Here is an 11,927-nt window from a genome sequence, read left to right on the forward strand (position 1 = left end):
TCTTTCCTTGAAATGTGTGTACAGAGTGTGCAGTGCTTTAATTTACATAGCAAATAGATGGTCTCGTTTATATAATAAAGCTTAAAAGTTTGAATTAGAAAAGTAAGCTTGTTTCCCTTTGTGCTGTACAAATATGTGCGCTAAAGATGGACCTTATTTCAAAGAATGTGCAAGTAGTTAAACAAGAGAGGCAAACAGAGAAGCTGAATACAAGCAAAATATCTTGTTAGTTCCCTTAGAAATAATGGTGCTTCTTCATCATTTCCCCCTACTCATTTCAGCCTTGCCAAAACGTGGCCTGGCTGTCACAACTGCATACCAAGCATCCTCTGTCACCCCCACAGCAACGGTTTAGTTGGGGGGGAGGTGTGTGTTAATCAACAGGATTCTTCTGGTTTTTTCCCCCTTCTGAAGAGCAATTGTCTTTCTCAGGTCTGGTATGAATAAAAAGAAGGAGTAAAATCAGCATAGCTGGCAGAAAAAAAACCCGACAAAAAAACCACTCCACCTAGAGACAGTTTGGGTTTCTTTCCAAAATACAAGGCATCTCACCCCTGAAAAGTTTTACTTCTGTCTAGTAGCATATAGATGTCTTGCTTTTTCCCATTCAGGTTAGTTGAATGTTAAAACTGATTTTAAAGATTCTCTTTCTTTCAGCAGAGAACTGACTCAGCATCCCAACAACAATGCATTTAGAGCAGGCATTAGTTTTGAAAATGTTGTTTCAACTCTGTGAGAGACCATGGCAACAAAGATAGGATGAAGACCTTTGAACAAATCTTTGAATACTGTTTAGAAGAAGGAGAATGGATAGGAAAAGAGAGGGAAAGAGAGTAGGATTCATTTGCTTCTTAGTGATGCTACCATTTTGAGGGGCAGTACTAATTCCTATAATAGATTTCACTCCTGGGCAAAGAATGCTATGGAATGAGTGCCACTTCCCATTGAGATAAAGTCTAGGCTTGTACTGAGGGTTTTTTAGCCCATGTTTGTTTTGACAAGTAGATTCTTTTGCTTTATCTCTCTTAAACAAGAGAAGTTTTAAGGCTGAAAGATTTGAGCCCTCTGAGAAATCAAAACTTCAGTCTTTGAGATTGTGCTAAGTATATTTACTCAAGATTTATGACAAATCCCACAGAAGTAAGGAGAATGCTTAATACAATTCAAATAGGCTGGAACTTACCATCTAAATAAGGACTAATCTACTGCCTGCCTGTGCTTCTCTAGGAAGGGACACCACCACTCCCAGTGTAAAACAAAAGAGGACTTTAGGGAAATAGAAAGTCTGAAAATCCTCATAGTCTATTCATGGGTTGTCTCCTTTTAACTGACATTTCAAAAGTTATGCCCGCTCATGACAAATGCACTTTTCAGGTTTTGCATTCTTTTTATGATTTTCAGTCTGTGCTAAGAAAATCCTATAATACTTCTTGCTCTAGCTATAAACATGGAAGAATTCTGATCAAAGGAGGCTGTTTCAACAGCTGTGTTTCAAGGCAACATGTGCAACTCTCTTGGCAGCTTCAGCTTGTAAGGTTCGAAGAAAGCAGAAGTATTTGCATGTTTGAATTGTCAAAAATATTGAATATATTGTCTTTGCTTGGTGCTTTGTGGGATCTCAGAGCCATAGTCAGGCAAGAAAAAAGCCCTGCAGCAGGAACCTTTAATTAGTTCAAAGAAATCAGAATGATTGCTTTTGTGATTTGAGGTTTTTTGTTGTTTTGGTTTTGGTTTGTTTGGTTTTTTTTTTTTTTTTAGTGAACATAATCTGCCTTATCCAGCTATTTGTCATCAGAAATAAAATTTTATTTTCTTGGATAAATGGTCTCAGATTAGTTACAGGAGAAAAGGAGGGACTGTTGCTCTTTTTTCCTAAACAGGGAAGAGGGACTCCCCTCCCATTACTTTTTCACAGCCAGGGAAATGAACACTTCCATTATGCTGGACAATGTGGAGCAGAAGTAGCAGGTGGTGATTGCTACTAATCAGGAAGTTAAGTAATAGCCATACTTGAGCCCTTTCTAAAGGATTACTGTTTATGGGAAGATTTGTCCCCTATCTGGGCACCACTGGAAAGAAAACAGAGTGAGAAAGAGAAGATGCCCATTAGTTTCAGATTTTCCATCTGCTCCCCAGCTCCCCATACACTACACACACTGCCAGCTGCCTTCCCTTCACTGCCCAACCTGTCCAAATGATTCCAGCAGACAACCAATAAATCCATAAAAATAGATCCTTCACTGAATCCTGTCCCTGCTCCTCCATTCGTGCTGAAGGAAAGCCAGCCTTTGGCACAGCATACTGGCTGGTGCCCCTGGGAGCTGCTACTTGGCTGATCAAAAGGGACATTGATTCCCCTGGACTAGGCTTATAAACTGAATCTTCTTTTTTTTAACAGCTTGCATTGTCAGGAAAGGGAAAGGAAGCTTTTCCTAGAGTAAAAGAGCCACTTTTACTCTAGGAATTAGTCCTTTATTGTCTGACAGATGCCAATAATTGCCTTGGATTTGCCAAAGGAGTGTATCCCTATGTCACAAACCCTTCACCATAAGGTACCACAGAGTTCATCCTCCAACACAGAAAAGTCACAGAATGCTTTGGGTTGTAAGGGACCTTCAAAAATCCATCCCTTCTTACAGGATGGACAGGGTGATCATGTTTCACTAGATCAGATTGCTCAAAGCTCTGTGAAATGGCATTGAACACTTCCAGTGATGGGGCATCCACAGTTTCTTTGGGTAGCATGTTCCAGGGTCTCACCACTCTCACAAAACAAATTCTTCCTTATATTTACCTTCTTTCGCACTGGTCCCACTGATCACCAAATCTTGTTGTGCAGACAGGACAAATCTTCTGAATCCTCAGATAGCTGAGAGTTTGAGTGGTGTTGTTACACACCTCTAGTTTTTCTGTCTCTGACACTTTTCTCTAACATCAACAACGACATGTCATCCAGATCCAAAAGTAGATCAAATTTGATATAAAAAATTCACGACCCAGTACTGCAGAAGCCATGAGCTTCTTCAATCTCCTAGCATGTCACAGGTTGCCCTCAGGACACAGGGGAGATTAGGAAGCCAAGCACTTTGGTGAGCCAGAACCCAGCAGCCATCCCATTAAGTTCACTGCTTTTCTTTCAGGGAGGATGGTAAATGATAGATACAGAGTGATTCAGCACTGCCCCACACCTTGCCAAGGGGAGGCTAACTTACATGTGTTTTATATGCCTTCTTGAATTCGTCCAAAAGTCAAAGCCACCTCAGACTGGTGACACCTAAAACACTCTGCTAATTAGGTCTGACATTTAAAACTTTTTGGATCAATACAGGACATATCATTCTTCTATGCTATGAGCTGCAGATTTTCAGGTCTCCCCTTTGGACTAATGGAATTTATACAAATCAGGTATGACCCCTGGACTTTGTTGTACTGCCAGCATATCCTGGAAGCATAAAAGGATATCCTAAAGATCACCAAGTACAGAGCCCTCTGAATTTTCTGTAATTCCTCCAGGACAAAACCTTCTTTAAATACTGTTTGTTCCAGTCATTCAGTACCACTGTTTGCTTTCTTATCTGTTGACATGGAGGCTTAGCTTCCTCAGAACATTTTTGTCTGAAAGATCATTATTTTCTTTTCCAAGCATCCCATGAACAGACCAATTGTACTTCATCAATTTTAAATTTTGACTGTCTGCCAACTGCTTTCAAATCTAAAGCCAATCAAAATTTAAGGAGATTCAGAAAACACAGAAAGAGGAGTATATCCACTTCAAAAAGGTTACCCAACTGTTTGTTGTTACATTTTGTCTCAGGCTTTATAATGATGGCTTTCAGCATTTTGGCTCTGTTTATGTATCCTTGTTTAAAAGTCAGGGCTGTGCCTGCCCTTCCTGAGGCTACAGACACACAGTGAGCTGCTGTGCAGTTCATCATTCACATTCAAGCCTCTGCTGACTCCAGAGTCCAGTCTGACAAATTGCCAAGAAAGATGCCTTCTGCATTTACTTGGAGGGACTTCACTTTCACAGCTGCTGTTTATCATAAGTAATGTATCTTGGAATCAGTGGGTTTTTATGGGCATCAAATTTTGCTTAACAGACTACAGATAAGCCTCATATAATTATATCTGTTGGTTACAGATATAATTATGAGTAAGACTCTAACCCAGCTGTATGTCAGGGAAATAATAAATACTGTCAGTACCTAGAATACCCAATGCTACTTAGCTTCTCAGATATGAGATGATCCATGCTGTAACACCTCTGACATCAGCATGACCCCAGAAGGATGAGTTTGCTGAAAGTTTTCTCCTAAAATTTGGAAAATTCTACCGATATCATATGAAACTATGTAAAAAGCAACAGCTGTATCTCAGTTTTTTTACTGACCACAGGGTCTATATCTTCTGAGGCCATCACCTTCAGGAGCAGGCCTGCCACCCTTCATGGTGATTGGAAAACTTTCTACCAGTAGGAGGCGGGGGCAGATAGCTTCCTGCCTTATAGTGACACCTTGATTTCTGTGTTCTATCAGATTGGCATCCTACAGAGAATTTGAAAAATCAGTGCTTCCCTGCAATGACCTGTGGTCCTTTTCATTATCCAAACTAAGACAAAAACATATAATATGGACAGAAAAATACTGGGGTTTGAATATTTGAAGAGTTACTTTGCTTCTCCTGTCAATGTTAGGAATGCTTTGGAAGATATTTTGTCTGTGATAGAAAAACAAAGAGTGAAAAGTTATCACAACTCATGTAATCATGACAGACTTTTGCCCCATTCTTCATGTTTAATAAAAGAGTGTGAGAACAGACAGAAGACTGACATTACTGGAGGTTTACTTATGAATAGTACAAAAAATGAATGCTGCCTTTGCTACAGTAGTCAAAGGTGACAACACACTTATGGGGTTTCTTTTTGGGGCCCTAGAAAAGAAAAAGTAACCAAAGCAAATATGTTCATTCTGTGCCCCATGTATTTGGGTAGTGGCAAGGCAATAAGGAGGGCTAGGAGACAGTCTCAGATGTGGTAAATCAGGTTTTGTATGCAGGAGGCAGGCATGTATGCTGAAAGAGTGGAATCAAAGTAGAAAATTACTTTTCAGAAGTTGGCTTAAGCAGTGAGATTGTATCTTGGGAAGGAAAGAAGAACCACAATCCGCTGCTCTTCTTCTGCCAAATTTGAAATGAGAAATGTTGCCGGGAGCCAGTGTCTTGGGGAGAGTTTCTGGGCCGTGAAACTCAGCCTCAGAGAGAGGAGATTAACTCAAGCTGCAAGGAAGAGTCAATGTCTCAGAGATGGCTGAATTACAACCATATTCCTCTCTCTGTGTTCCCAGGGTGTTGAGTTCAGCTTCTCTCCAGTCAGTCTGCTCAAAGTTGCAACTCCCATTCAGGTACTCCTAATTCTCCCTTTACAATGTATTACATTCTTTTCTGCTGGGACTATGGTGTCTAACTCAGGAATTTAACTCTGGAAAACATAAGCTGAAAGTTATAAGTGACAATGAAGAATATAAGTTTTGTGGTTCAGGCTATAAGCTGATGTAGATCTGCTGTGACTGTAGACCATTCATTTGCCTAAGAAATCAGTCTAACTCTTTTCCTTAGTGTTGAAAAGAGAAATTGTGGAAAAGTATAAAATATCTAGGAAAGTGAAGGGCATTTGATTTTAGTTATAGGTCAATTTTTAGTATAATAAATGAAATTGGAATGACTGTAAAGTACCTCCTAAGTAAGTATTCCTGTATTTAAGCTGATAGTTTGTAGGATGCCATTTTGAAGTGCTAAGTTGTAAAGTGCTCAAAACAGTGATTTATAGAAATCTAAACAACACCCAGAAGGAGAGCTTTTTTTCCCCTAGAATTAATGGACTTTGTTTGGTGATAAAGAAAGCTTTCTTTCTCTTCAAGAAGCTTTGTGTAATGTGAACAGATTCTGTATAGATGAGGCAGAATGCTGGAGGAACAGAAAGGTTTGGTTTGTTTTCTTCGGAAGTCAGCTTTAGCCTTCTTCCAACAGAAAACCACCAGATTGTTTGGGCTCTTGTTTGCTTACTTCAGTGCTGGGTTTCTATACTCTTGTCCTCCTGGGAGATTCCTTGTTCACTTCCTTATTCCTGTCTCTTAGAATCTTGGTAGCATCCTCAAATGCTGTAACATGGTTTAGACAAAAGAGCAGTGAAGCACCAATTGCAGAAAAAAAATCACATATGATTTTGTAGTGTGCAGTGCAGGGTTCCTGTCTAACTGCATGGCCAAACTAACCAATAAGATATAAAATATTATTTTATCTTTTAATTTTTAAATGCAGGGCTCTTTTAATCAATATTCAGTGTATTCTTGTTAAATGATGTTTTGCATATGTACCATCTAAAGGGTGTATTATAAACACATTAACTGTAGAAGAAAGCTTAGCTTAGCATTTTATGTTTGTGGGAAGTAAAAAATGTAAATTTGCATGTGGTTTAGGTAGTTGAGAGCACAGCATATCTGATGGTGATGTGCAATGGGAGAAGCTCTCTGTCACACATCACAAAAAAAGTGTGAAACCTACACCTACAATCTTAATTGAAGCTAAGGTTTGCTAGCCTGTGTGGACCACCAGCATCATCTAAAGAAGAAAAAGAAACAAATGTTTAAGTCATTGAGCATCCCACCCACGCTCCTGCCCATTAGTTCCACCCAGGCTGTACTAACACTGAGGTTGTGCACCAGCAGCATGCTCCGACTATCTGGCTAACCCCAGAGACACATGTGGGCAGCTTATCTTCAGAGATCAATGCCAGCTTTTAGCCACAGCACTAACAGCTGTATCAAGCCAGAGAATGGAGTATAGATCTCCCAAGTTCCTCTTTTTCCATAAAAGACCAAATGACCCGGGGTTGACAGCGTTATTTTAAGTGAAGACTCTTGGTCAGATTTGCCTATACATTGCCTGTTTCTTTGTAAAATGTGCTGTACAGCTGATTATAGTTAAAGAGCATCAACTATGGTGTGAATCTCTGGTATATATTAGCAGGTTAATATTTTTAACTTGCTTAGAGGAAATGAGGAATATAGATATAAAAAAATGGGAAAATTACCCACAACAATTCTCATCATCTTTAGCATTCTATTCTTAGGAAATACTACTACAAACTGTTTGAAACTCATTATGGAGTTGTCTCCTTAACCTCTTGCAAGTGTACTTTTAAAACATTTTATAAAAATTCAGGACAGTGGGATAGAATATTTGTATTTCAGGTACCATGTAGCCCATCCAGCAATGAGAAGTGTTACATTGCTTCCTGCTTATCTGTTGTGAAACTAATGTTTACCAGAAAGGATAGAGTTACCTGCACATCCAAATTCCCACAAGGAACTGACCTGCTGGCAACGTTCTTCCTGATGCACCCCAGCATGCCACAATTCTCCTCATGAAAATGTAGGGTATAGAGATGCTGAATGCATAACTACCAGTCACAGAGAATAAGGATCACTAAGGAATAGTCATATTGGAAACAAAAGTAAAAATGCTTCTTTTTTAAAGGGGAGTCCCATTTACCTGCATGTGTGTGGCTGCAGTATCATATGAGTGAATCCTAAATAGCTCATAGTGCTGTGAGCTCACAGTGGTTTTACAACCACCTTATCAGCCTCCCTACAGAACCCTGTACTTGTAAATATATGTGTTCTCTGTATAAATGGTATTTCCAGTGACAAACTTACAAATGTATCATTATACAGGCAAGCTCAGTCCCTGCAAATAACCAAGAAAAACAAGAAGAACAGAGATAATACTTTGATAAGTGATTCTTTTCATCTTAACCCCTTCCTTTTTTTCAAAGCTCCATTTTTAGCCTTACACATGGCAACTACAGATATACGACCGTGTGCTTGGAAGATAAAGGGCAGGTAGAAAAAATTCCTCTGATCTTTTTTTTTCCCCTCCATCTGCAGGGTGCCCTGGAAGAAGCAGATGAAATAACAAAGTACACAGATCCACCTCCAGATTGTTTTTCCTCAGTCATGACTACCACCAGGCTCTTACTGATGTTTCCTAAAGAAACCCTGATTAACCCACACATCCACATTCAGTATCTCTACTCGGATAACACACTTCTCTTTTTAATTGAGGCTATACTCTCCCCCACACCACCAGTAACTAACCACAAGGCCCTCCAGACAGCTTGTCCAACTGCACACTAACAGGCTGTTAACCCTACACTTTCCCCAAGTATCACTTGTTCTTCCACCACTCCCAACCCACTTCATTGTATAAGACCCTCCCTCTCCTTGTTTGCTTTGTAAAGATCAGGAACTGAACCCAGCTGCTTCTTGTTTCTGAGGTAATTGCCAGCATTTCCACAGCTGCTTCAGGGATGGGTTGAGGTTTTAAGTGGCTGGGGTGGTTTTTCTTTTCCCTTGTGCTTAGTTTCTGACCTTGTACACTGATATCTGCTGGCAAAGAGATGAGTACCTCACTGATGTCAAAGTGCCTTGGTCCTAAGCAAGATTTTTCACAAAGCAGGAAGGCATTCATCACATCTGCAGAAGAAAAGGTACAGGTTAAAGTTTTATTGTGAGGTGTATATGCTGACTTGTAATCAGACACATGTGCCATGTTTCTTCAGCAGGTTAACTTGCAAGCGTTTCAGCAGGGTTTTGGTCACCACCTGGAAACAGAAGAAGCAATCAAACTTTACCTGAATAACACTGGGAAAATTGCACCCTGATTATCAATGTATACTGTGTGGTTTAAGTTGCATAAAATACACGGAAAGAATTACATCAAAACTGCAAAGCCAAGCAATCCAAAGATTGCCTAAAAATTGCATAATAGGGCTTCTAAGTGCATACTTGTTCTGGTGGTCTCTAGTGATTTATTGGTCCATATTGTTAATTTTTTTCTTCATCCTTGCTCAGAACACTCTAAAAATACTTTAGTCTGTTTAGCATAAAATCTTGTTTCATGTCAGAACTTTAGAGACAAAATCTGGTGTTCCCAGAAATATTCAGTAACTTCAACTGTACGACTGTCTTTGCTCTTGCACTTTTCATGTTTTTAAGAGCTACTTTACCTTGGGACTCTGGCATTGCTAGAAAGTGCATCCCATGCACTAGAGGAAGGGCAGAGTCCTATGGATTAAAAATAAAGACTGCAAATATGAATTTACTATGACAGGAAGATTAAAGCTTCTAAATGACTCTATTAGAAATGGCTTATGCTCTGCTGATTTAGAATATGGGCAGATCTGTTGTATGCCTCTGTATCCTTGCTCAGCAGAAATCTTGGCTAGGACAAGGACTACTGCAGGCCAGGCTGTGTGAAAAAGCTTTGCTTACTCAGAACTGCATGTACATCTGCAGCTGCTGGTTCTGTCTGTTTAGCTTTGTAAAAATAAAGATAAGCTTACCTTCATCTGCAGAGACATGAAAGACCTTCCCTTAGTCTTTCATTCTTGAAGTCTAGATGCCAAGGATGTCACAGTGTAAGAGCCACAGTCAGAAAAAAGCTTTTGTCAAGTTTTTGCACACTTGAGAAAAGTACAAGTGTGCCCAGTCTGAGGTACAGGCTGGTGTTTGCCTGTCTTGGGGCTGGGAAGGGGGAGAGCCATGAAGAGCAATGCTCCTGTGGTTCACTCGTCTGACACAGGGAGAATCAACTGTGTACCTTTGTTATTTCAGTTCTCACACTCTTCTGTCCTTGTTATTAAGAGAAAAAAAAAAAGCAGGGCATGTTTGATTGTTGGTATTAACTGTAAGGGAAGCATGCCCTGAGAAATGGTTTGAGGTTGAATACTAAAATAAAGAGTTACCATGGACAGTTTTGGGGAAAATTGATAGGCCATTTTCAGTCACAAATGCAAAAGCTCAGAGGAAGTCAGAAAGGTGCATTGAAGACCTGCTTGCCCCCTTTTGTCTGTTAACAGAAAGGTGTTTGATATACTCAGTTTTTGTGGCACTGGCAGGATGAACGGGGGCATGAGTTTAAATATCACAGCAGGATCATCTGACTGCTGATTCTACCAGTCTGAGAAGTAATCCCTGATAGAGAAGTGCAGTGAGTTTAGTGAGAAAGGAGAAGATAAGAGAAGGTGGGGTTTTTTTTCCTCTCTTTTAAAATACCTAAGTCTTTTGCCTTGTGATCTCTCTCCCTCTCTTAGTAGTTCTGTGTATTGGTTTGTCTGCTTTGAAAAACGGAAGGGTAAAATGCATGTTTGTAAATGTAATTTCTCTCAAACACTTCTATTGACTTTAAATTATTATTATCAATTTTCTATGCATGGACTTCTGTGGCCTTAGAAAGGAATATTTTCTGCAGATCCTTTACTTCTCAGGGGCTTGTGACTGTGAAATTTTGTTGTCTTTTCACAACAGAACATGAACTTGATATTGAACTCCCGATATTTGTTGAACTGACTCATTGGTACCTTTTTGTACTGGAAGGTTTTCCAGGAACCATTCTTGTGTCAGCTGAAGCATTTCTGGAAATAATAGAAACTACCTGACTTTTTTAATTGATCCAGAAATGGTCTGACTAGCATTGTGGGCTGGTGCCTTACCCTCTATTATTTGAGGAAAAAAAGGACTTTATGTACTGTCTGGTTATAGGATGACATCTTTTTAGCTTTCACATCCCTCATGTTTTTTTGGGTTTTTTTTCCCTTATGGTGGCTGGGAACATAATCTAGCAGTGTTTTAGTCACTGTCTGTGAGCTTGCTGCTTTGGGATACTTTAACAGATAAAGGAGAAGAAAATCTACAGTAGGTGAATTGGTGCTCTCTATGAAGTAAATCTATGAAAAATTGCTTTCATTTCTAGGTAATTTAAGCAAAACTTGGTAATTTATGTGTAAAATTTGGTGTAAAAAATGGTAATTTAATTTTATAGTTATGTAAACAATCTATGTCACAGTATAATTTAGTGCTCAAGTTTCCCTTCTATTTGATTATTTTTAAAGACTCCAGCTACTTTCAGGTCTTAAAAGTTACTTTTCAAACAATGCTTCAACAGTGTAGTTTTACACTGTTTGAAACTTTACCCAATTAGTGTCAATATGAGAAAAAACTAGTGATCATGTATTACTCTTACTTATAAGCACAGGGCAAAGTAAATTCATAGGGATATCTAGTGCAACTTGTCACCTGGTGTCCATGCATCTGTGTGAATCACTCTGCTTGAAGTCAAAGGCTTTCTTTCTATAGACATATGCAAATTCACCACTGGGGAGAAAAGGGAATTAATCTCCAATACCAAAACCTCAGTAGATGTACTCTTAAGCACAATGTACATCTGTCTACAGAGTAATTTTTAGGTAAATGCCTACTTGGGAATAGTGCAGAAAAAGGCCCTTCAAAAAAAAAAAACCCCTATGAACTGTGTAAATTTACTCAGCCTCTCCTATTTTTGAAATAAATTGCTTCCATGTGTGTTCTACCATTTCTAGGTGGACCTCCTGAAGCTATTCCAGTATAATTCACTTCCAACTTATATAATAGAGTAAAAATATCTCATCTGCTAGTATATGTCCAAACTGACCCAGAATTGCACATTCAGGACCACTTTATAAGGAAATCTTGGTTGAGCAAAGAGAAACAGATGTTTCCTGCCTAGTAGCATGAAGTGAGTTAGTGTGTTGGACGGACATCCAGGATTGCAGTTGCTATGATATTCTCTCCAAGCAGCTTCAGCACTAAAGATTTTGATTTTCAGCAGCTTTAAGAGGGGGCCAGCATCCACTGTGGCTGCAATTGCCAAAGCAGAATGTGGGAGGGGAGACAAGGATTACTAGGTGAGGAATCAGCAATGAGTGACTGGGTACATGGAGGTTTTGGTCTCAGTGTCAGCCCCTGGGGTGGCCACCTCAGCACACTCTGGGGTGGGCTCTCGGGGGGCACCGAAGCTTCAAGCACAGTGGCTCAGGACTAAAGCACCCCTTG

This window comes from Molothrus ater, chromosome 4, assembly GCF_012460135.2.
Source record: "Molothrus ater isolate BHLD 08-10-18 breed brown headed cowbird chromosome 4, BPBGC_Mater_1.1, whole genome shotgun sequence".
Classification (NCBI taxonomy): Eukaryota; Metazoa; Chordata; class Aves; order Passeriformes; family Icteridae; genus Molothrus; species Molothrus ater.